This window comes from Mus musculus, chromosome 9, assembly GCF_000001635.26.
Source record: "Mus musculus strain C57BL/6J chromosome 9, GRCm38.p6 C57BL/6J".
NCBI classification, from domain to species: domain Eukaryota; kingdom Metazoa; phylum Chordata; class Mammalia; order Rodentia; family Muridae; genus Mus; species Mus musculus.
The window spans coordinates 64793909-64818877 of record NC_000075.6 but is presented as its reverse complement, the minus strand read 5'-3'; the positions used below and the strand labels follow the sequence as shown (position 1 = coordinate 64818877).

Here is a 24969-nt window from a genome sequence, read left to right as displayed (position 1 = left end):
ATATACATTTTGCCAACTCTGAAAATGTGAATTTCAGGAACAAAAGTGAAAATAAGAAAACCAGTGGAAACAGCTTCTAAAAAGGAAAGTACTGGGATAAGGATGCTAGGGGAGTTTCTAGTTCAAAATAAGTTAATGGACAAAGAGATGTTCTGTGGACAAAAGGTCCTTGCCACCAAGTCTGAAGACCAGAGTTTAACCCCAAGGAACCATAGATAGAATGTCAGAACTAACTCTAGCAAACTGTCTACTGACCTTCATATTCAGGCACATGCATGTGCCCACAAGTGTACACACACACACACACACACACACACACACACACACACAGAGAGAGAGAGAGAGAGATCAGTAAATAAAGAAGTATAATAAAAATTGTTTTTTTAAAAGATTTACCAAATAAGCTGGATATAGTGGCAAGAGGATCAAGAGTTAACTAAGCTATAAAGTGAGCTGGAGGCCAGACTGGGGTACATATACCCAGATAAATAGATTTCAGTGAATGAGTAGACATTAAAGAAAGAGAGGGAAAGATAAGAAGAACTTGTATACAATTACTAAAAGTCTCTTCCTTGAATTATGAAGTCAATAGCAATCCATGTTATCTCTGAAAATAAATAAAAAATAAATAAAAGCAAAACTTTATCTAAGTAAATAAGTTTGGTTTGGGTAAGAGTTTGAGGAGAAAGTGATAAATCAGATAAGGCATTGTGATTTTAATCCATGATAACTGTTCCAAGAAGTTAGAAATGTCCAAAAAAAAAAAAAAGAAGAAGAAGAAAGAGACAGAAAAAAAGAATGAAAGGAAGAAAAAAAGAGGGAAAGAAAGAAAATATTAAAAAAGGAAAAAGAAAAAATGGGCCTCTCTAATATTGGTAAATATCCTGAAAATATTTTAAAATAACTAAAATGATCTTTTTCAAATAAGTTAACAAACAAAAAAAAAAGCCAAGTAGAAAATATGTAAAGAAGGCCTGGGGAGATAGCTCAGCAGGTAAGAGGTCGGTCGGCTGAGTAACCACGAAGGCCAGAGTTCAGATCCTAGAACTGCACAACAAGCCAGGCATCCCATGCATGCCTGCAACCTCAGATCCAAGGGGGTTGAAACAGGAGAATCAGCAGAGCTTGCCTAGCGAAGAAGACACATTTCCCAGGCAAAGAGTGTCAGGAAAGGATTCCTCACAATCTCTTCTGACCTCAGTTTGCAAACAGCTGCACGCCCTCACACACCTGAACACACTCACACAGATGCCTAAACACACACAAATAAATCTTTTTTTTTTTAAGGAAAAAAATATATATATAAAGAATAGGTACGGGCCAGGCGGTGGTGGCCCATGCCTTTAATCCCAGCACTTGGGAGACAGAGGCAGGCGGATTTCTGAGTTCGAGGCCAGCCTGGTTTACAAAGTGAGTTCCAAGACAGCCAGAGCTATTCAGAGAAACCCTGTCAAAAAAAGGAAAAAAAAAAAAAAAAAAAAGGAAAAGAAAAGAATAGGTACACACAAATTTAGTGAAGAGATGACCAAAAATAAAAATACTTTTAAAAAAATGAAGGGAAATAAACACAAGACAAAAATGAAATGCTATTTATTTTACATCAAGCACACTAGCAAAATCCAAAAATCTAACAACACCTGGAAAGAGTATAAAGAAACAGAAATACACATTGGTTGTCAAAATTCTATAAATAATTTATTAAGGGAAAAATACTTCTTTTCCAGAACTTAGCAAGTTCACAACCAGGCCCATGACCTGGGAAAACTCTGGCATGTTGCTTTAAGACAGTGGTCCCCAACCTTCCTATTGCTGTGACCCTTTAACAGGGCTCCTCATGCTGTGGAGACCCCAACCATAAAGTTATTTTTCTCTGCTATTTCATAACTGTAATTTTGCTACTGTTATGAATTGTAATGTGAATATCTGATATGCAACCCCTGTGAAAGGGTCGTTTGACCCCCAAAGGGGTCACAACCCACAAGTTGAAAGTCACTGCTTTAAAAGATAGAGGAATATTAATGAGGCACTGTTTATGCCAGACAGAAAATGAAGACCATGTAGATGAGCATTAATAGAAGAAATGATAACTGGCAGTACAGCACTTTCAGTCAGTGGGGCCCACAAAGCAATAAATCAATAAAGATGGGATAAAAATCAAGAAAATTCAGTGATTGTATACCAGGACACAGCAGTATCAATACCTACTTAAACTTACCAGTATTTAAAGAAAAGAAAAGAAAGAGTAACAGACATGTAGCCATAGTATGCCTTTTAAAAAAAATGTAGCTCTGACTGTCCTGAAACTCACTGTTTAGACCAGGCTTGCCTCTTCTTTCTGAATGCTGGGATTAAAGGCAGGTCCCACTACACCTGGCTGACACAGATTGTCTTAACTACTGTTCTCCTGCCACGACAAAGGCAAATTATAAAAGAAAGCATTTAATTGGGGTCTCGCAGTTTCAGAGTGTTTAAGGCCATGATTATCACGGCAGGGAGCATGGCAGCAGGCAGGTGTGGTGCTGGAATCATAACTGAGAGCTTACATCTGATCTACAAATATGAGACAGAAAAAGAAAACGCTAACAGGGAACGGCATGGACTTTTGAGACCCAAAGACACATCTCCTCCAACAAGGCCACACCTCCTAATCCTTCCTAAACCTATCTACCAACTGTGGATCAAGTCTTCAAATAGCAGAGCCTATGGAGGCCATTCTCACTCAAACCATCACATTTTTTTTTCAGGGTTATGTAAATAAACTCATCAAATTTTTATGAAACCTTATAAAAATGAACATTTCCATTGTTCCGATTTGATAGGATAGGGGCATGAAGGATATAGTTTAAAGAACTATAAAATCACTAAAAAGTAAAGTCAAGATTCAGACCAAGGAGGCTGGAAAGATGGCTCAGCAATGAAAAGTGCTTTTTGCCTTTGTAGAGGACCTGAGTTTGGCCCCTAGCACTCATTTTGTGGCTCAGAACTGTTTGTAACTCTAGTTCCAGGGGAGCCAGTACCTCTTGTGGCCTCTGCAGGCACTAGGCATGCATGTGGTACATAGACATGCATGTGGGCAAAGCACTCATTCTCATAAGATACAATTTAAAAATGTTTTCAAAGATTCAAATCCACGAAGTTTAGTTCTAATCCATACTTTGACTTTTCTTACTAAAATATCACATCAACATTCAAAATCCTGGGTTTCATTGTGGTGTTTTTCATACATATCACTATACTTTGTGCTGGGCACTCAGAGTAGAGCCAGGTGTGGTGGTACAATCCTACAATCCAGCTTTGGGAGGTAGGGAAGTAAGATCAGGAGTTCAAGACCAACACAGGCTTCCTAGCAAGTTAGAGTCTAGCCTGACACACTCTCACCCTGTCTGAAAACAAAGACCTAGCACCAGAGCCACACTACACACACAGTGTGGGTCAGTAACAGGAAAGAGAGAGACGTGAAACTGGATGGAACAAAAAGGCGTTAATATCATATGAAGTATAAAGTTCTATACTGCTCTTAGAATCCCATGTGGCAACTGTGATATAGTTCTTTTATATTAAATATATATCTGAAGCAAAAATGAAAAATGTCAACATCTTATGTAGGCATGTGGGTGTGTACTACATATTTTGGTAATTGGGTTTATTTTTAAAGCTTTCCAAGAAGAAAAATGTCTCATCTACAAAACAACAGTTACAGTTGGTTGGGCATAACAGTCACGTCTATAATCGCAACTTTCTGGAAGAGGAGCTGAGAATCTGGAAAGCTCAAAGGGACACACTGTTTCTAAGACCTGTAAGAGGGCTGGAGCCATAGCTCACTGGGTTTAGTACCAGGCCCAGAGTTTGAATTCCCAGCATCCACATAAAAGAATGGGTGACGTTTCTCCAGGATTGGGTGGTGGCAGAGAAAAGCTGTCTCAGGAACTCAGTCTAGCCAATTGGTAGGCTCTGGATTCACTGAGAGACCTTGTCCCAAAACATAGTGACTGAGGAAGGCATCTGATGCCAACTTCTAGCCCACACAAGCACATGCAACACAAATTAATCAAAGGGAAGTTACCACAGAAATAAAAATAAATTTCTGATCTCCATATAACAGGTTTTACTTATAAACACACTCCAATATGAAATCTAGTGTGCCAAAAATGTATTTTAAAAATGGGTGTCTAGAACCCAAAGCACAGTTTCCCACTAGGAAAGTTACAAAAGGATATGAGTACAGAGGCGGGGGGTGGAGGTTGGGGAACCCTACCCAGCACTAGCAATGAGACAGGAAAACAGGGGACACATGCACTGTTGGCTCCAAAAGCAAACAACACTTCTCAGGCAGGGCTGGAGGGCAGAAGTCATGTTTTATTCACCTTTGTATCCTCAGTAACTAGCAAAATATTGGTATCTCTGAACCATCCCAGTGCTGTTGCCTAACGACTCATGAGGTAATGAGGAAAAGACTGAGCGCATTATCAGTAGGTGGCACTGTCAACATGGAGCAGTTTAGTACTGGAAGCAAAAAGAACCCAGAAGTTAATGCAAAGCATCCACAGACATACAAACGAACGCAAGGTTAGCGCTGACAATCCATCCAGACAGCCACTTGCTTCTGTTACTGGGAGTGCACCTACACACCAGACTCTGCTAGCAAAGGCGGTTTTCTTGTTGAGATTTTTCAATATTTTCTCTTAACCCTTTAATGCCACTTTGCGGTTATAAGAATAGTAATTTAACCGAACGTGTTAAATTATACCTATACCTATACCTATACACATATACCTATAATCCCAGCACTTAGATGGTTGAGGCAGGAAGCTCTTGAGTTCTAGGCCATCATGAGCTACATAGCATGGTCCTGTCTCAAAAAACAAAAAACAAAAACAAAAAAGCGAGCCTTTTTACTATTACAATAACCCCATATGTAAATGAATAGTGTCTCAAATATAAGGCTTTACACTTCTTTCAGAATCCAAAGTGATATCGATGATATACAGTAATTAAGTATAGCTGTACTCTCTTCACCCCACCCTACTAATTCTACTGAATAAAAACCAACTGGGGATGAAGAGAGCAGATAAGAAAGAAAGAAAGAAAGAAAGAAAGAAAGAAAGAAAGAAAGAAAGAAAGAAAACGATTCCTTAGAATCTCCTTCTATTACCTCTGGCAGGAAAGGGTGAAATTCTGAAAAGTTAAGTCCCTGATGTGGGAGAAAGCAGAAATAGCAAGTCCATTTTCTTGCTGGAGACACTCATGTTTATGGCTGACAGTCATGAGGCACCAATATACACCAGAATGAAGGGTCTGTAACATAACAATCAGCTCTATGTTTAGTGATGGGTATGAAAAACTACGCTTCCCATAAGCAGAGGGCTTAAGATTCTGCAAACAACTAAAGGCAATGCAGTTTGTATCATGCAGGAAGAAAATAGCTTTCTTCTTTGTTAAAATGTTTACTGTTTTCTGAATAAATTAATATGAAGTGCTTTGTCCCTTCCAATAATCTTCCAATTACACTAAATATTATTCAAGTTGCCGAAATAGGACAAAAGTTCCAGGAACTTTAGAATCAATGAGCTGCTGGTAATTCCAATGGAAGAGCTCAATCAGCACCAGCTTTCTGGCTCTCCTGCAGGGATAGAAAAGTTGTACTCCTTCACCAAACTTCAAAAATGGAAACTTGTGCACTTAAGCTTGAAATGCAAGCCAAAATTTGCTCATTTTTATCCCTAATATTAAGCTGGTGTCAAGATCAATTAACTTCCCTCACAAGCACATTCTTTCAAAATTCCACAGCAAAGTAGAATGTTTAATCATTGGATGGTGGGGGGGGGGAAGAATTATGTAACACATATAGAATGATGGTGGTAACTATATGTTATTCTAGACTCTTGCTGGGAGCTGCAGTTCAAAGGGAGTTTGTAAAAATAAAAAGCTGCCTCAAACGATTATTACGTCTCGCCCAAACAAAACAAAGCCCCATAAAAGAAATCAAGTACAATTTTAAGTTCAATTAGGGCTCAGATCAGAAATTCTATTCCTTTTTTTTTTTCAGAAGCTGTATCTCAGAACTACTGTAAATATAAACTGATCAATTTGCCCAAGAATCCTTACTTATAAACTAATCTTGGGTTCCCCCTGAGACTCCTCTTTATAGTAATCTCAAATGCACCACAATAACTTAGTGTAACCTGGGCTACGATGTTTACAGGTGTCTCCACCCCCTTCCTCCAAGGAAAGAGGAGGTACAATGGGTGGGCAGAAAACAGATTAAGGCTGTATATACACTAAAGATAATCTTGTGATAATGTAATATTGTTTATTTTACTTTTGGGCTACCCTTTTCATTCATATCTAACACACTTAAAAGAACAATATACTCACAGAGTGACACAATTCCTGCCCTCCCATGTCTCTCTGGCTGGCTGACACCCACTTTCCCCTCAGATAAATACAAGCCTGTTGACTGATGCCTGTCCTGTTTTGCAAACAAGAAATAACTGTCCTATAAGACAAATAAAAACCGTCTCTACCGCTCTGAGGCCAACCATTCGTCTGAAGGAAAAGCACACTGGAGCAGCAACATCCAAGTTTCCCTTTACGTCCTGTCATTTAAAAGCACCATAAAAGAGATGTCGCTGCGACCCAATTCTAGGTCACAAGCTTTTTTGCCCCTTCTCCCCCTGCCCCCTCCTTCGTCTTTCCCCTCTAGAAAGAGATAAACTTCAAAAGGAGTGGTGATGACCAAGAATTGCGCGCGCGTGTGCACAGACACACACACACACACACACACACACACACACACACACACACACACACACACTGGTCAACTTGGACGCTGGCCGGGCTCACGTGGAACCTGAGCCCCAGCCGGGCCCCGGCATCTGGACTGAACAGCCGCGGGAAAGCAGCCCCCGCCGCGGGTTTGAAACCCAGAGCAGGTGGGATTCCGGGAAGCAACCTTACGTAACGAGCTTGTCAAAATCCCAGCTTCAGGACCTCCCCACCGTCCGCCCCCGCCCCATCACCCCAACAACAACAGCCCCAGGCCAGCACCAAATGGCCAGTCCGGAGGGACCCCCCCGGTGTCCCGCGCTCGTTCCCACACGGAGGCGCGCGAACGCCATCGACAGCATCTCGCCATCCTCCGGGACGGCCAGAGCCCCTCCTAGCAGCTGCCCGCGCCTAGCGGCCCTCCAAGTCCTATCACCCGGCTCGGCGTCCCCCTGCCAGTCACCTCCTCAGGGCCGTGACAGCTCCCTATGCCACCGATGCCCACGCCGCCGCCCCCGCCACTCACCTCCCCGCCGGCCCCCGCGCGAGCACCGGGAAGAGCCTGAGATGCAGAGTCTGATCCCCTCATGCGCGGCGGGCGGGACACGAGGGGGCTGAATGTCGCGGCGCTTGCAGCCAGCTTAGCTCATCTCCCGGCCCGGCGCTCCGCCCAGCCGTCTCAGTCAGACGGGACTCCCCCTCCCCGCGCGGTCGCCAAAGCCTCCGCCTCCTTCCTCAGCACCAGCCGCCGAACCCGCCGCGGCCGGCGCCATCTTGGGAGTGACGGTAAAGACATGGGGGCGGGGACTATGGCAACAAAAACCAATCACAGGCCGAATCTGACCCGAGGGGCAGGAATGGGCCGAGCTAGGGGGTGGGTCGTGGGGGGAGGGGACTAACAAGGGTCCCGCAAGTGGGCGGGCCGCTGGGTGGGGCTGTGGGCGGGGTGGGGCCGGGCTGGCTGGTGACGGCGAGTGTAGCTGGGGAAACGCGTCGTGGTTCCCCTTCAGGTTGGGAGATTCCGAGCCCCTGGCGAGTAAGAACAAGGCGCACTGTACCTTCCTCTTTCACAAGCATCCAGCTATGGCCAACAGACCTGCTTCTTCCTTCCCGGCACTGCTGCTTGGTGCAGTGGTCTGAGCTGAGATCCGCCCACCAAAGTCACTGGTATTCTGCAGAAAACCCCCTAAGCGGTTAGCAACCACCAGTAGCTTTCAGTCCCGAGACAGAGGTCAGGGAAAAGGGGGAATTCAGAGGGGTTCTCTGAAAAGCGCGTTGATAAAACAGCTATTGTTGATTGAAAGGGTGTCCATTACATTGATTAATTGGATATGGCCTACTTAAACTAGACTGCAGGTCTACTGTTAATGGCTATTGGCAAGATGCCTTTGAAAAATGTGGATAATAAAGGTTGATTACCTCTACAGAGTTACTCAGAAATGTAAAGTGTATGCCTAAAAAGTATTGAATAATGTTAGCTGGAATTCTATGAACAAATGAAGGAAGAAATAGGACCTTTTAAAAAAAAATTCCTCTAGGTTGAAGTTAATCTATGCAAAACAGGCTTCATCTTTATTGCCAACCGAGATTACAGTTTTATTTTATACCTCCACTCCTTCTCTTGGACTCATTCATCCAGACAATATTGTTGGAAAACCCAGCAGGGCTGACACACAACAGTCAGGGAACCAGAAAAGGTCTGCTTTGAGGGAGTTGAGGTCTAGTGGGAGAAGCTCAACAACAACAACAACAACAACAACAACCAAATATATTTAATGCTTGGAGAAGAAACATAAAAGTTCTAGGAAGAATTCTAGGTAGCAGATAACAGGGTGGTTTTTGAAACCAGAGTGATCAAGGCTGTGCCTCTCTGAAGTGCAGGAAGAAGCCAGTAATGGAAGAAAGGCCCCAGAGAATTGAGTAAAGCAAAAAGATCATGCAGAGAACCTGCAATAGGGAGGAGCTTGGCTTTTAGAACTGCGAGGAATCTGTGTTGATGAGAAATGTATTTTGCCTGGAGAAGCCTTCCATTAGATTAGAGAGGGAGTTGAGAGCTCCGTTGTATAGGGCCTAGAAATACAAGACTATCCTTAATTCTAACTGCAGGCCGAAGCCACTGAATGGCAAGTAGGGAACAAAGCAGCTGGGAACAGTGAGTGGTACTTGAAGAATGGCATCTATATTTATATTCTAGACAACATATGGACCAGAGAACCTGATTGAGAGGGTTTGTTTTTTTTTTTTTAAATCTAAGTTTGAGTCTCTTCAACACTGAGTTCACCAAATATAGTTCAAATTGTTTAAAAAATGTGTGGGCATCACATTATATTGTGTAGATAAAAATACACTAATTTCACTGAAAATTATTAAATAATACCATTGTTGATCCCCACACCCTCCCCCCCCCCTTTTTTTTTTTTTGTTTTGCTTTTCCGGGACAGGGTTTCTCTGTTCAGTCCTGGCTGTCCTGGAACTCACTCTGTAGACCAGACTGGCCTCAAACTCAGAAACCCGCCTGCCTCTGCCTCCCAAGTGCTGGGACTAAAGGCGTGCACCACCTCTGCCTGGCAAAAACTGAAGTCTTTTAACCATCCTCCCTACTGACGTCAGCCATGATGTTTTCCTCTCCAATGTGAGGGCATAGCTATCTGCCAATCAGTGATTGCTAGAGAGAGTCTATATCATGAAGCAAACATTGGGGGGCAATGGATGTGTTCACTATCTTGATTGCACAATGGTCACAAATATATACACATATGTCAAAGTTATTAAGTTGAGGGCTCTAAATACATGCCTCCTTTAGACCTCAATAACACTACTTAGACGCTTCTACCTTTTCCTCCTCTAAGATAAGCCCACTCTATAGCTCAGGCTGGTGTCAGATCCATTACAGTTCTCATGCCTTCCACCTTCTGAGCGCTATGATGGCAGCTTGTGCCGCCACACCCACTTTCTACAGCGATGGAAGCAGGAATTGGTGCATGCTAGGCAAGCGCTTAAGCAATTCTCTGCTTTAAACAAACATACAAACAAATGTTTTAAGGGTTCAATTGGGAACTCCTGGCTTTTTCCACTGGCCCTAGACTTAACCACTAATTGGTTTGATTGTTGTGAAGCATACCCAGTCAATCCCCTTTTAAAGGTTACCTTAGCATATTATATTATCACCAGTATAAAGCACTCTGAGTTGAGATATAGATATATCCGTCTACAATATAGGGTTGTAGTTAAAATATAAAAATGTAGTTTCAGGAATTGCTTTTTAGCATGAGAGTCTTTAAACGTTTCTAAAACAATTGAGAGAAAGTTCATCATCCCTCAGAACCCATGTCAAAAACCCTGGGCCTGGTGACTGTGCCAGATAGTTATGGCCAACTTGACACAAGCTAGAATCATCCGAGACGAGAGAATCTCCGTTGGGAAAATACCTACATCAGATCAGCTTGTAGGCAAAACTATAAGGCATATTCTTGATCAGCGATGATACGTGAGGGCCTAACCCACTCTCTGTATCGCCACTTGTAGGCAGGTGGTCCTAGATCTAATAAGGACACCAGCTGAGTGAAGAAGCTAATAAGATCATTCCTTATGGAATGGAAGCTAATAAGCTGCTTATGGAGAGGAAGCTAATAAGCAGCATTCCTCTGTGGCCATGCCTCCAGGTTCCTTCGTGAGTTCCTGTCCTGGGGATCCACCCCCACCAATCACTAATTAAGAAAATGGTTTACAGACTGGCCCACAACCCAATCTTGTGGAGGCATTTTCTCAACTGAGGTTCCCTCCTTTGAGATAGCTATAGTTTGTGACATAAATCTCGATTTTTCTTATAGAGGTACTGCAGATCAACCTCAGGTTCTAATGCTTGAGCAGTAAATACTTTACCAAGTAAGCAATCTCCCCAGGCTCCTAACTTCTGTCTCTTGAGAAAAGAATAATATGAAAAGGTAGCAGAGGCTCGGGTGTGGCTGAAGAGTGTCTGCCTATTACACAGGAAGTCCTGTGTTTGATCTCAAATGCTTTTTAAAATATAAAATCTTTATTATATTTTATATGTATAGGTGCTTTGCCTGCATGTGAGTCTGTGTACCACGTGCATGTCTGGTGCCCACAGAGGCCAGAAAAGAGTGTTGGATCCCCCCAGACTTGGATTTACAGATGGTTGTGAGCCGCACTGTGCGTGCTGGGAATCGAACCCATATACTCTGGAAGAACAAGTGCTCTTAACCACTGAGCACTCTTCTCAAGTACTTTGATATTACAAAATAGTTTTTTTTTGTCTGCTGCTGTAGACAAACATAAATGGCAGAAACCCAATAAGAAACACTCGACTGTGCGTCTAGAAAGGATCATCAAGCACCACGAGCCCTTAGCAGTGATGTCTCGAGTCCTGGCCACATCCCAGGCATATGTCACCGCAGTCACAGCTAAAGAAACCCAAGGCCCAAATGTGTCTTAGACACGGGGTTGTAACAGTATAGACAGGAACCAGATAGACGAATGTGGCTTAGAACTTTCACTCCCATCCCATTTCTGAAGTGACGTCACCTCTTTACACCTGGAACTCTATCTGGCTGTTTCTAAGAAGCTATTTTAAAACACTGTAGTTCAAATGATGCATGAAGGAAAATGATGAAGGATGTTTATAGAGAGCCGTGAATAGCGCTGGGAGCACACACTGTTTTACAGCCCAGGCCTGTCCACCTGTTAAAGTTGGTACTTTAATTTCCCGACCAGACATTTCAATGGCTTTTTAAATGATTTAAACCTGTAGCCTTAAAGTAGTCCTTGATATCTGTGCCACAGGGCTTCCTCATGGGTGTGAAACCCTTCCAGCAGCCACTTAGGAGCTCTCCCAAAGGCTTTGGGTGACTTCCAAAGAAGAACCCACGTTTGCCAAATTGTGTTCATTGTGAAACAGTGTTAGAGTGACATTGTCATGTACTCAACCTACACGCTGAAATGCATTAGTCACGTGATTCTGTCATCAATTTATGTCTTTAAATAGATTAATCTAGTGTAATTCTCTTTGAAATATAATATATCTTACAATTTAAAAGAAGAACAGTAAAAAAAAAATAATGTTATAATAGCAATGACCAGTTCTAGGACTGGTGAGATGGCTCAGCCAAATCATGGCACCTGCCAACAAGCTTCGTAATCTGAGTTAGATCCCCAGGACCCACATGGTAGAAGGAAAGAACCAGCACCCCTAAAAGTACACACACACACACACACTAAAATGTAACACAATTAAAAGGGAATAATCAATTCTAAACCTGATGATTGAGAGAGATAGCTGGGAACAGGAGGATCCTGTAGCAGTCTGGGTCACTGGTGTCCCTGCTCTTGGGTGGCCGTCTGCAGCACCACCTTTGACTCAGCATTTTCTCATAGATTTGAAAATTATCACTTCTCAACATTCTCCTTAAATGAATAATCCACCTCTTTCAACAATGCTTCATAAATGCAACTTTCTCTTTTGGAATTATCTTCCAAATAAGGTTATCTTTAAGTATTGGGTCTGTTTAACGTCTTATCTGTGCCTCCAGACTCTGACGGTAGGACAGATTCCAACTTTTAACATCTTCACCTCAGCCAGCAATTACGTTCCAAGTATCATGCAAAACTCAGAAGGAACATAGTGGTCCATAAACAGGAACACCCAAGAGGCAAGAGGCATGCTCCCAGACAAGGAACTTTAATAAAAGTCAGACCAAAGCAAGTTTCACACTAAGCAGACTCACTGCCTCAGACGCTCAGGGGATTGAATACTCATTGTAAAGTCTAAAGGAAAGGGGGTAAAGATGGCATTTGAACCAATCCTGACATAACTTACTTAGATTTTCTGTAAAGCTGAGGACATCTCTCTTGGGGCCTGGAGCAGGAGGTAGGTCAAAGCAGAAAGGGCATTTTTCTTCTTTGAATTTTTATAGCAAACAGGAGACCTGGAAGAGATGCTCATAAATGACTCCAGCACTCGGGCTGTCTTTGGGAGTGGCCAGAGGTTTAACTCATGTGAAGGATGGGTGATATCTGCGCTGACTTGCAGGAAGCGTGAGTCAGCCTCTCATGTGCTCACCATGGAGGTACAGCCTGGAGATTTGGAAAACACCAGGTTGAACAAATCAGAAACCGACATGCTTTCTTTTCATTGACTGACCCAGACACACATCCTGCAAAGAGGATAAGAGGGACACCCTTTTATTGTCTGGGCTTAAGGAAAACGGCCAGAAAAGGGAAACACCTGTGGGTGAAAACGTGAGCCTGGGAAAGGGAGCAGCCTGGTTCCTATGTCCTTCCTTAGACTGGGAGACACATCTGAAATCCATATTTCTCCCTACAGGTTAATGAACCGTCTCTTTCTAGAGCAGTCAAAAGTGCACCTGAAGGTTAGCATATCCTCTCCCCCCATGTTTGGCTTCTGGGTGTAGCCATGGCTGTCCTGGAAATCCAGGCTTGCCTCAAACTCAGAGAGAAAGTCAACTCAGAGAGAAAGGAACTCATTGTCGTTGTTCCAACCCTGTTATTCCTATATTCTGTAATTATTGGCCAGGCATGGTGGCACACACACATTTAATACCACCCAGCACTAGAGAGGCTGAGCCAGGAAGATTTTTTTTGTGAGTTTGAAGTCAACATGGTCTATATTGTGAAATCCAAGATGGCCAGGGATATATATAGAGAGACTCTGTCTCAGAAAGAGATTATTATGGGATGGAGATATAGAGCAGTTAAGAGTACCTGTTGTTCTTGTAGAGAATCTGGGTTCAGTTCCCAGCGTCCACATAGTGGAACACACCATCCTTTACTCCAGCCCCAGGGGGTCTAACACCCTCATCTGACCTCCAGACCTCTGTGGGTACCAGGAATGTGTATGGCATATATATATATATATATATGTGTGTGTGTGTGTGTGTGTGTGTGTGTGTGTGTGTGTATGCAGGGAAAATAATCTAAAACATGTTATCTGTGTGTGGTATCTGTAGGGAGATGTACAGGTGCTAAGGTAGTGCACACTTGGACATTGTGCACAACCTTGTGCAGTATGTCCTTTTCTAGGGCTCCAGGCCTCAAACAACCATCACCAGCCTTGTATGGCAAGCACTTCTGCACAGGGAGCCATCTCACTGGCACCCCTATCTCCTATAGATATTTGATTCCTATGCTGAAAGACAGGAAGTTGAATGACACCTTTTTATTGGTTGAGAAGCCAGCAAGAAGTTTAAGTCTTGAGGCACTACAGTATTAGAATTTATTTTTATTTTTTCTTTTGTTTACTTATATGCAGGATCTCATGTCTGGCCTCAAACCCACTATGTAGCTGAGCATGGCCTTGAACTTCTGACCCTCCTGCCTCTACCTTCCAACCAATATGATAACAGGAATGTGCCACCATGATTTTTTTTTAATGAAACAGAACATATCAGATCAAGGAATTGTTTATATGTGTGTATATGTAAACACACACACCCATAATCTACACACACACACACACACACACACACACAAAGCATCATCGACATTCTCCCTCTCCAGGACTGGAGCATTCATTCTTTCAGCTGCCAAGAATGCTGGCAGCCACCAGATTGTATCTAGGTCCTTCTAAGGGCTCTCCAGGAAGAAAGCTGATTGATTGCCCTAGGCCTTGTCCTCTTCCTGGATGCAGCTGTCTCCAGTAACTGGCAGGTATATATACCACGCTGATCCCCTTCTCCAGTTCTCAGTAATCTGAAGGACTATGCCAGCCTGTGCAGGGTTAGTTGAGACCATCTACTCTTTTCAGTTCAGTAGTCTGGCTCTTCCCCCTTCCTATTCCTGCTACTCCACCTCCATGTGTGTCTGTTCTGAGGCACTTCTCCATAAACATTGTACATACAAAACCAGCAATGATGGCACATGCCTAAAATCCCAGGACTTGGGAAGCTGAGGCAGAGGATTGCGAGGTTTGAGGTCAGCCTGGGGAGTTGCCAACAAACATCTACTAACCCTAGACAGAAACCAACAGCCAACCATAGTGAGGATACCACCAAAGTCCAACTTGAAGAACCAATACAATTTATTGGGATTACATAGAAGAGTGTAGGTGAAGGGTTATTTATAAGAGCAGAAATGACTCAAAGCTGGATTACCAAAGTCCACCCCAGCATGGGTGCAGCTACTGAAAACCTGGAGCACACTGTTCAGCCTACTGGCAGTCCAACAGGTTGGAAAGTGTCCTTTCTAGGTAGCTCAGTTGGTCTGAGACTCTTCTAGAGCCTGCCACTGTTATGAATCATAATTAAATACCTGTGTTTTCCCATAGTCTTAAACTGCTTCTGTGAAAGGGTAATCGGATCTCAAAGGGGGTTGTGACCCACAAGTTGAGAAGCACTGCTTTAGAACATCTCTCAGCAGTCCTGACTGCCTGGATATGCTTGGGGGGAAGTTTCAAGACCTTTCTGAAGCATTTGAGTTGCTTATTTCCTGAACGTAACTACCTTCCCTTCAGGATGGAAAGCTTTACCTCGCCATAGAACACCCTGTGTCTTATACTTCCTTCTAAGGTGGATGCTCCAGGAAATTGCTACACAATGCTGGGTTATATGGTAAGATCCAAGCTACCCCATTTTACTAGCTACATAGTAAAAACCCTGTTCCCATACAAAAGACATCCATGAGCGGGCCTGGTGGCACACACTTTTAACCTTATCATATGAGTGGCAGAGGCAGATGGATCTCTGTGAGTTTAAGCCCAGCTTGGTCTACATAGCAAGTTCCAGAAAAGCCAAGACTACCTAATGAAACCCTGTCTTTGTAGGAAACAGATTTTGTTTTGCTTTCTTTCATTTTATCAAAGGTAGTTAGCCCCACAGGGACTCATATTTTCTTTAATTTAACCTGTGCATCACTTAACCTGTAACATCAGACTGTGAAGTCAAGCTCCCACCAAAGAAGTGACAGACACCAGGGATAGAAGGCAGAAGCCTTGTGGCCCTGGAGTGTTGCTAGCCTGGTTTCTGTTCCAGCACACCCATTTTGCAAAAAGAATTGACATGCAGAGATGCGTTCACTTTGCTTATATGTGTTTCTTAGTATGATGCTGAGATCAAGTCTAACATCTCAAAAAAAAAATACTGTACAAAAATCTGCACCATGGCACAGATGGCACACATGCCAGGCAGTGTGATCTGCATATCTGGGATCTAAATGTAAAGTCATGTCTCACTCTTGGGTATTGAAAGTTTGAAAACCAGAGGCTGAGGAGGTGGCTCAGTAAGTAAAATGTCTGCTACATGAGGACCTCAGTTTCGACCCCAGCGCCCAGATAAATGTCGGGTGTGATGCCACATGCCTGTAAGCCCAGCACTGAAGCAAAGAACGGTGGACAAGTCTTGGAGGGCTTCCTGACCAATCGGCCTCACCAAAATGATTTAGTGAGAGACTGTGCCTCAAAAAACACAAGGTAGAAAGCAATTGAGGAAGACATTGACTGTCAACTTCTTGCTTCCACATGTGCATGCAGTGTGAGTATATGAGGACAGGGTGGGGGGGTGGAGGGGGAGAGAGAGGGGAAGGGGGAGGAAGAAAGGAAGAAGGGGAGGGGAGAGAGGGGAGGGAGGAAGAGGAGGGGAGAGAAGGACAGGGAGAGGGAGAAAGGGGAGGGAGAGAGGGAGAGGGGAAGGGAATGAGGGAGAGGGGAAGGGAAGGGGGAGAGAGGAGTGAGGGGTCCAGTTTGAAAGCCCCTCTCCTTGGAGAAACTCTTGCATCTGTGCAGCCGAGACAGCATAGAATGTTCACTCTGTGTGTGTGTGTGTTTGTGTGTGTGTGTTCAGTAGTGAGCCAGAGCTGTCCTAGACAGTGGGACCTCTCTAAACAAAAAACAAATAAACAAACACCATCACCAAATATATGTGAATACATGAGGGGTTTTTTTTTTTTGTTTTTAACTTTTCTGTGTATTTAAAAGGCTTCCTCCCTCCCTCCCTTCCTTCCTTCTTTCCTTCCTTTTTCGAGTCAGGGTTTTATGTATGCCAGACTGTGCCTCTAAGTTTTGTTGTAGCTGAATATAGCCTTGCCTTTTTGCTCCTCCTGCGAGGATGATAGGCATTCGACACTACACTCAGTTTTGCATAGTGCTGCAATGCAGACCTAAGGCTCCATACTCGCTACAGAGTGTCCTACCAACTGAGCTGCATGCCACCATACCCATGGTTATATTTTTTGATGAATTTGATGGCTCATTGTCTACATAAAAAAAGCAAAACATTTTTGCTAGGTGTATTGTTTGGTGCCTGTAATCCCAGTAATTGAAGTAGGCAGATTGCCAGTGGTTCAGGGCTAGCCTGGGCTAGATAGAGAGTTCCAGGCCAGACAGAGCTACAGAGTCTCAAAAACCAAAGTGTGTGTGGGGTGGGGGGAAGAGGGATAAAGAACAAAGCATTTTTTTAAATAGAAGATCAAAAAAAAATCAAAGTTCAATGTTTATTCCAACTTTAACTATGGATAACTAAATGAAACACAAAAAGGTCTGTTCTCTCGCTTTCACTCCAGCAGCTAGGTTGTCTGTTCTTTGCCTTTTGGAGAAAATACTGCGTTGTAAGGCTGCCATCTTTTGGGACGAGGACTAAGAGCGAGATCTTCCTTGATATAATCTCTTTCCAGACATATCTGAGTAGAAAGACAACCAACTTCCCAGAAATTCTCTGGTGTGTTGGGTGGAATGTCATGAAATCGGTGTCTTGAGCAGGAAGCCAGCTTCTTTTCTATTTCTTCTGCTGGCAAATCTGCGTAATACTTTCTCTCTTGAGAAAGTCGTCTTGTGAAGGAAAACACAACACAAACTTAGTTCAGAAACGACAGTAACTCAATCGTTGGGCGCAGTAACTAAAATACTAAGCTTGTAAGCCTTATTAAATCTAAATCCCCCGGGGTGGCGAATCCTGACAATTCACCATTGAAACCGGGAGACACTCGTAGCTACATCTTGTCCTCACGCCATCCCATCCGAAAGCCAAGAGCAAAGCGTTTTTAACTTTTATCTTTTTATCAGGAAGCAAGATGGCAGTTGCCATAACCGTTTCCTCTGATACTAAAGCCTCGGTCAGAATGTAATCATTTGTAGAATGATAACCAAATATAACCATTCAGCTGATTTATGGTATACCACATCTTCATCCTCTATTTTCATTACCACCAAGTTCCACGCAGTGAGAGCACTATTGGAATCCTGAAGCCCACAAAGCTCCTGGACTTCCTTTTGAAGCCGTCTACCGTAATTAAGATGGTCTAGATCCCTGTGTGTGAGGAATGAAGATCGTCTTCATGGTTTTCATTTTAATTACATTCTGTTTATCTTGTCTGTTCATGAGAGATTCTGTGCCATCCTCAGCCATGTTCTTGGAGGTGTCCGGTAAAACCCATTGGTTCATCAGGTAGGATTTTGCCGGTATCCCTTGCTCAGGTCGGTTGCTCCTTATTTCAGACGAGTAGGCATTTACTCACATCTTCTCCAGAACACTGTCACACAACAATTCCCCCATCTTGCCTTAGGAAATGCTGGGTTTGAGACAGGAATTCTCTCTGTAGCCTTGAACTCACTTTGTAGACCATGCTGGCCTCAAATTCGGGCATCCATCTGCCTCTGCCTCCTGAGTGTTGATTAAAGGCGTGCACCCCCACCTCCTGGCTTCTCTCTTTCTCCTGAGATGATGTCTTACTATGTAGCTCTGACTGACTATTCCAATACACGGTCTTTTTTACTGCCAAGTGTTATCCCATTGCATGAGTGCACTACGACTTTGTTTCCCAGTTCAGGCTGATTGTAAATAAGTCCTCTATGAACGCCTGTGTACAGGCCTTTGTCCAAAAGTGCACCTTCGGGCTGAAGAGATGGCTCAGTGGTTAAGAGCACCAACTGCTCTTCCAGAGGTTATGAGTTCTAATCCCAGCAACCTCATGGTGGCTCACAACCATCTGTAATGAGATCTGATGCCCTCTTCTGGTGTGTCTGAAGACAGCTACAGTGTACTTATATATAATAAACAAATAAATAAAAAAAAAAAAAACAAAAGTCACCTTCATTTTCCATGCAGATTATCTTGCAAAGAAGCTCACTGAATCCTATGATAAGACTTCATTTAGTTAATAAGAAATTGTCTGCCGGGCGTGGTGGTGCTCGCCTTTAATCCCAGCACTTGGGAGGCAGAGGCAGGAGGATTTTTGAGTTCAAGGCCAGCCTGGTCTACAAAGTGAGTTCCAGGACAGCCAGGGCTATACAGAGAAACCCTGTCTCAAACAAACAAACAAACAAACAAACAAAAAGGAAAAGAAAAAAAGAAATTGTCAGGGCTGTGGAGATGGCTTTGTGAGGAACATACTGCCTGAGAGCCTGAGGGCCCCAGCTCGGATCTTTGACTCCCATGGACAAGTGGGACATGGTCACATGTCTGTAATGTCATCACTGGGGGAGTGATGACCAGATCTCTGGAACTCTCCGGCAAGCTGCTGTAGCCAATTGCTGAGTTCGAGGTCCAGTGACAGGTCTTGTCTTGAAGAGATAGGATAGAGAGCAGCAGTAGAAGACTCCAAGGTTAACCTCCAACCTCCATATGCACGAACATGTAAACGTGTATGTGCATCTGAACACATATACACTACACACACATCAAATAAATAGCCAAATTGTTTTCCATGCAGGTATACCACATCAGAAACCCACAGTATGAAGTAGAATGGGCCCGACTACTTAATTCACTTGGTATCATCAGACTTGGGTTTATTTGTTGTTTGACACTTCTCTTCTCTTCTCTTCTCTTCTCTTCTCTTCTCTTCTCTTCTCTTCTCTTCTCTTCTCTTCTCTTCTCTCCTCTCCTCTCCTCTCCTCTCCTCTCCTCTCCTCTCCTCTCCTCTCCTCTTCTCTTCTCTTCTCTCCTCTCCCTCTCTCTCTCTCTCTCTCTCTCTCTCCCCCCCCCACCGTGTGTGTGTGTGTGTGTGTGTATGTGTGAGTTTAAAAGGTTTTAGCTAGATGGCTGGAGAGATGGCTCATTGGTTCAGAGCACTTCCTGTTCTTCTAGAAGCCCAGAGTTTGGTACCCAGTGCTTGAACTGGGGAACTGACTCAGATGGTAAAGCATGTTCCTCAAAAGCTTGAGGACCTGAGTTTGGTCCCCAGAACCCACATGAAAAGCAATGGCTTTGGCTTGTAATTCCTTTGCTGGGGAGGCAGAAACAGGCAGATCCCCGGAGCTCACTGGCCAGCCAGCTACTCTAAATAGCTAGTGAAGCTCCGGGCAGTGAAGAGTATGACTCAAACAAAATATCAACGGAACCTAAGCAACAGTACCCAAGTTTGTCCTCAGGCCACACGCTCGCGCACACACACACATGAATGCACATGGAGCACCAACGGACTCCTTAACTTCCCAGCAGTAAAACTGCTATAGTCCTTGAAGCCCAAAGGGAGTATTTTGGAAATAATAACCACCTACTAGAGGTCCTTAGTTGACTCTGTAGCTCTGACCATTGAGGTTTAATAGCTGCTCTAAATTTGTGATAATAGATTAAAAATCCAGGAGATGAGAAAAGGCACACAAAGATCTTTACCTTTCCATGCAGAACCGTTCAGGCCTCTTATAGGACAAGGGGCATTCAAAGTACAAATGACACTTGCCAACTTGCATTAGAAAGTTTGCTGTTAGTTTTTATCAACTTGATTCAAGCTCAGGCCATCTGAGAAGAGGGAGCCTCAATTGAGAAAACACTTCCACAGTGGCCTAGCAAGACTGTACTGCATTTTCTCAATGGATGATGGATATGGGAGGACCTGGTCCATGGGTGGTGCTACCCTCAGGCAGGTGGCCCTGAGCTGTTATAAGAAAGGAAGCTGAGGGGCTGGAGCAATTCTCAGTGGTTAAGAGCACTGACTGCTTTTCTAGAGGTTCTGAGTTCAAGTCCCAGCAACCACATGGTGGCTCACAACCATCTGTTATGGGATCTGATGCCCTCTTCTGGTTTGTTTGAAGACAGTTACAGTGTACTCACATACATAAAACAAACAAATAAACAAACAAACAAACAAACAAAAAGGCAAGGAGAAACTGAGTGAAGTAAAACAATTTTTAAACAAGAAAGGAAGCTGGTGGTCACGGGGTGCGCCTTTAATTCCAGCACTTGAAAGCAAAGGCAGGAGGCGTCCATGGTTTCTGCTTCAGTTCCCTTCCACGGTTCCTGCCTTGACTTCTCTTTATTAGTGACTATAATCTATAAAAACTTTTCCTCAAGTTGCTTTTGGTCATGGTATTTACTAGAGCAATGGACAGCAAACTAGTATAGGAGAGAATCCACGCTAGTGTTCTCATGCAAAGGCATATGTAACAAATGTATCCGTTGACTCTGCTTGACTTGCCAGCTTGGGTGGGCAGGAATGAGTATGGCCAATATCGAAACTACAAATGGGCTAGGCGCTACCACAGCTGTGGGAAGCCCCTGGCTAGAGTGCTCTCATGTCATTTCATGCCACTTTGTTTGTGGTTAACACAGGTGTCATTGTGTCACCCAGCCTGGCTTCCAACTCTTGGTCTTTCTACTTTTGTCCTTAAAAATAAATTGTTTTGGGCTGGAGAGATGGCTCAGCGGTTAAGAGCACTGACTGTTCTTCCAGAGGTCCTGAGTTCAATTCCCAGCAACCACATGGTGGCTCACAACCATCTGTAATGGGATTTCATATAAATCTTAAAAAGAAAAAAATAAATTGTTCTATTACATTAATCATGTGTGTGGGTAAATGTTTGTCTGTGGGTGTGAGTGTGCTAAAACCCACGTGGAAGTCAGAGAACACCTTGTGAGGATCACGTCAGGTTGTCAGGCTTGGTGGTGACCCATTCTCTAAATGGGTCATCTCTCCAGCCCATGCCCCGCCCACCCTGTTTGTTTGTTTGTTTGTTTGTTTGTTTTTTGAGACGGGGTCTTACTATATAACTAGCCCTGGGAAGCCCAGCCCTCACTATGTAGACCAGGCTAGCCTAAAACTCACAGAGCTCTGCCTGCTTCTGCCTCTTGTGTGCTGGAATTAAATGTGAACAGCAGCACACACAACCTTTTTATTCCATTTAAAAGTTTTATTTGAGTGATGGAGTGAGTGCTCACAAAAGCCACACACATGTGAAAGTCAGGGGACAAACCGTGGGCGTCGTCAGACTTAGCAGGAAGCACCTTTACCTGCGGAAGCACCTTACTGGCCCTGCTCTTTGGATACTTTCAATTAATGCCCACAACCAAGTAAAAGCAGAATTTTAGAATGCTCATGAGTTCTACCTATGAAAACAATAAATATGAAAACATCACCCCAGAGAACATAGTTTATTCTTATTGAACCACAGCAGTGCAAACTAGACATGTACTGATGATAAATCGGGTATTCCAAAGCCTGGGGGAGTTTAAGCTACTTGGGAATCATTATATTAGAAGTACAGATGAAGCTGGGCAGGAGCACACACCTCTAAAGCCAGCATTGGGTGGGGCAGCAGGGGCAGGAAAATCAGGAGGTCAGGGCCAGCCTTTGCTACATAGCAAGTTCCAGGCCAGCCTGGGCTTCATGAAACCCTGTCCAAAAAAAAACAAAACAAAACAAAACAAAACAGCACATGAAGTATAGAAAGCAAGGTTTTCATTTGTTCTATTTTGATTGCCCAACTCTGCAGCTGAGTAGAACCCTGTTTCAAGGCCATTTTGTTGCAAAACCTTTCTGTGTGTGTAACAGTTGCTTCTGTTGTGGGCAGAAAGGCCAGTGAAGAAAAAGAAGAGAAGGGATTGGAAAAGGACACTCTGCTTAAAGGTGAAGGTCTTCAGCAAATAACCTGTTTGGGAGTGAGGTTTGTTGTTTTGTGGGTTTTTTTTTTTTTTTTTTTTTTTTTTTTTGTCTTTTGGGGTTTTTTTTTTTTTTTTTTTGGTTTTTTTGTTTGTTTGTTTTTTGTTTTGTTTTGTTTTTCGAGTTTCTCTGTGTAGCCCTTAGCTGTTCTGGAACTCACTCTGTAGACCAGACTGGCCTTGAACTCAGAAACCTACCTGCCTCTGCCTCTGCCTCCCAAGTGCTAGGATTAAAGGCGTGGGCCACCACTGCCTGTCCTTGTTTGTTTTAATAACAAAACTTGAAGCTTCTTAGCTTTCACTTCAGAAATGAGGCTTGCTTTTACCAAAGGTCACTCCATCAGACTCTACAGTTTCAGATAAAACTGGGAGAAGGGCAGGTAACAAACAATTTTCATCTGTACTGAGACTCGTGAAGACTAAGCAAGTGACACTTGGTCGTGTACATAGTATTGACAAGGTGTGCAGCTCGGGGTCTCCTGGGGTTTCTGGCTTGGAGAGGGGATGAGGAGTAAGAATGGGAGGCAGGAAATCTATCCAATAAGCTAATTGTCTTCTGTCAAGGTTGTTGCTGGTTGATTGAGGAAAAGGAACGTCTGTGGAATTTCCTTTGCACATGCCTATTTGTGTGGATATATTTAGACATCTGAATGCTCTGGTAGTGATGATCACTATTAACAGTCATTCTGTGTCAATCCACAGGTTGTTATAAGCTGTGTACTTAAGAACTGGGACATCTATGCACCAGGTGAATAGAAGAAATGCAATGCAGGATCTGTGAAATCCTCCAGACCTTTGTAGTTTTGATGATAGTCTTAAAGGAGGACACACAGGCTAAGATGCAGTTGGAGTAGTGTTTGGAATGCAAGGGAGGAAGTTAACAGAAAATCAAAAGTCAGGGTTTCTTCCCCCATAACCACATCCAGTATCCTGGGCTCTGGGGCAGGACTTGGTAGTGTGTTAATAGTACCTCAGTTGTGAGTAAGACAAACAAGCAAACAAACAGTAAAAGGCACAGTCATTTTCATCAGCTACCTTCTTGCCAGGGCTTCTGCTCAAGTCCTTATCCAAGACAAATAAATAAAGTTCATTATATGTGCCCTCTAAAGTAATAGGTTTTTTTTTTTAAAGAATTACATCATGTTTATGAATGTCTTGCTTGTCTGTGTGCATCATGTGCATTTGTGATGACAGAGAGGGCCAGAAGAGGGTGTCGGAGTCCCTGGAACTGGATTAGCATGGTAGTTGTGAGCCACCAAGTGGGTGCTGAGAAGTGAACTCCAGGTTTTCAAGAAAACAAAGCCATCCCCTTCCTCCCTTTCCCCACAACATAACCTTTTTTTTTTTTTTTTTAAAGGCTCTGCACAGGGGAAGATACTGCAGCTTCTCATGTCAAACAGTGAAACTGGGCCCCAGGAAAAAAAAAGGAAGGGTCTTCTATGCTTCCACACAAAAATCTCTGGGAACTATAAGCTAGAAGTGATGGTCCAGTGATCCAATCTCACCAGTCTCTCTCTTGCTCTTCACAGATCTCAGCCGTGTAACATCTGGAACAAATCCTCAACGCCCAGACATCACACTCACTTAAGTCAGGCATCTTTATTTCACAAGTCAAAGTGTCAGCAGACAAAAAGCCAAGCCTTCTGCAAGGAATCTTCTCCCCAAAACCATAGCACATACAGATCCCTCCAGTCTCCACCGCATCCTTCTTTACCCACGTCAGCTTCCGGGCCAGTTACTCAAAGGCTGTAAAGTTCTGCTTGAGGACTAGGCTAGGTGTTACACAATCCTTCCATAAACTTTCTCTCCCACCCAACCACCCTGCCTTTCGTTCTGATTTTTTGAGACAGGGTCTCATGTTTCCCAAGCTAACCTTGAACTCCAGATGAAACTAAGGCTGGCCTTAAAATTGCAGGTCCTCCCGTCTCCACCTACCGAGTGCTGGGATTAAACATGTGCTGCTATACACAAGCTGTGTTGCTTCTAATCCACAGGCTGTGAGAAGGGAGACGTGGGGTAGATATGATCAAGATCATTATATATGCATATGAAACTGGCAAAGAATTAAAAAAGGATATGAGGGACGGAAGGAGGGAGGGAAGGAGGGAGGGAGGGAGGCAAGGTGGAAGCAGTAGCCTATGCTTGTGATCCCACCATTTAAGAAGTAGAAGCAGGAGGATCATGTTGAGTTGAGTTTGAGGCCAGACTGAACTACACAGCAAGATCCTATCACTCCGACTAAAAAGGGAAGAGAAGTAAAGTTTTGGCTTCCCTCAGAATCCTACTGTAGTGCTTACAAGAGGATTCAGTGGGTAAAGGTGACTACTACCAAGCCAGACGACCTTGGTTCAGTCCCCACAAA

At 43.6% G+C, this 24969-nt stretch overlaps 1 protein-coding gene and 1 long non-coding RNA gene across 14 annotated transcripts in view; one reads left to right on the top strand and one right to left on the bottom strand.

The window, feature by feature from the left end:
• The window catches only part of Dennd4a (DENN/MADD domain containing 4A), a 113544-nt gene extending 100790 nt beyond the window's left edge, over positions 1-12754 (bottom strand). For 3 of the 11 annotated variants that reach the window (XM_006510743.3, XM_006510741.3, XM_006510745.3), the window contains exon 1: positions 12602-12754. The gene's annotated coding sequence lies outside the window, so the exon portion shown is untranslated. Of the gene's footprint in view, positions 1-7291; positions 7561-7857; positions 7868-12601 lie in introns of those variants that run through there. The other 8 variants (XM_030243937.1, XM_011242651.3, XM_030243938.1 and 5 more) reach the window with 4 other exon arrangements.
• Positions 4150-24423, top strand: Gm36459. Of its 3 annotated transcripts, XR_379559.2 has the most exons (3): positions 7463-7551; positions 7776-7932; positions 24137-24423. It is a non-coding gene; the product is annotated as a predicted gene, 36459 (long non-coding RNA). The 3 variants fall into 3 exon arrangements; XR_870865.2 differs by lacking the exon at positions 24137-24423 and having other exon boundaries at positions 4150-7551; positions 7776-8068; XR_003948344.1 differs by lacking the exon at positions 24137-24423 and having other exon boundaries at positions 7513-7551; positions 7746-8068.
• The last annotated feature ends 546 nt before the right edge of the window (positions 24424-24969 follow it).